This window comes from Grammomys surdaster, unplaced genomic scaffold, assembly GCF_004785775.1.
Source record: "Grammomys surdaster isolate TR1022 unplaced genomic scaffold, NIH_TR_1.0 61, whole genome shotgun sequence".
Taxonomy (NCBI): domain Eukaryota; kingdom Metazoa; phylum Chordata; class Mammalia; order Rodentia; family Muridae; genus Grammomys; species Grammomys surdaster.
Genome location: NW_021604563.1, coordinates 20229716 through 20230099, shown reverse-complemented (window position 1 = coordinate 20230099; position 384 = coordinate 20229716).

Below are 384 nucleotides of genomic sequence, written 5' to 3'. Positions count from 1 at the left end.
GCAGGCTGGCCTCAAACTCAAAAATCTGCCGACCTCTGCCTCCCAAGTGCTGGGATTAAAGGTGTGCGCCACCACTGCCCAGCTACTTTATCTATTTTAAATACTTTTTTTTCCTTTTTAAAATTGTATGTACATTGGTGATTTGCCTGCATCCATGTCGATGTGATGGTATTGGATCCTTGGAACTGGAGTCATAGACAGTTGTGAGCTGCTATGTGGTTGCTAGGAATTGAACCCAGGTCCTCTGGAGGAGCAGACAGTGCTCTTAACATTTCTCCAGGCTTCAGTTTGTCTCTTTACATAAAAACTAATTGGCAGTTGAGTAAAAAAAGAATTTCAAATATATATATATATATACATATATATATATATATATATATATAT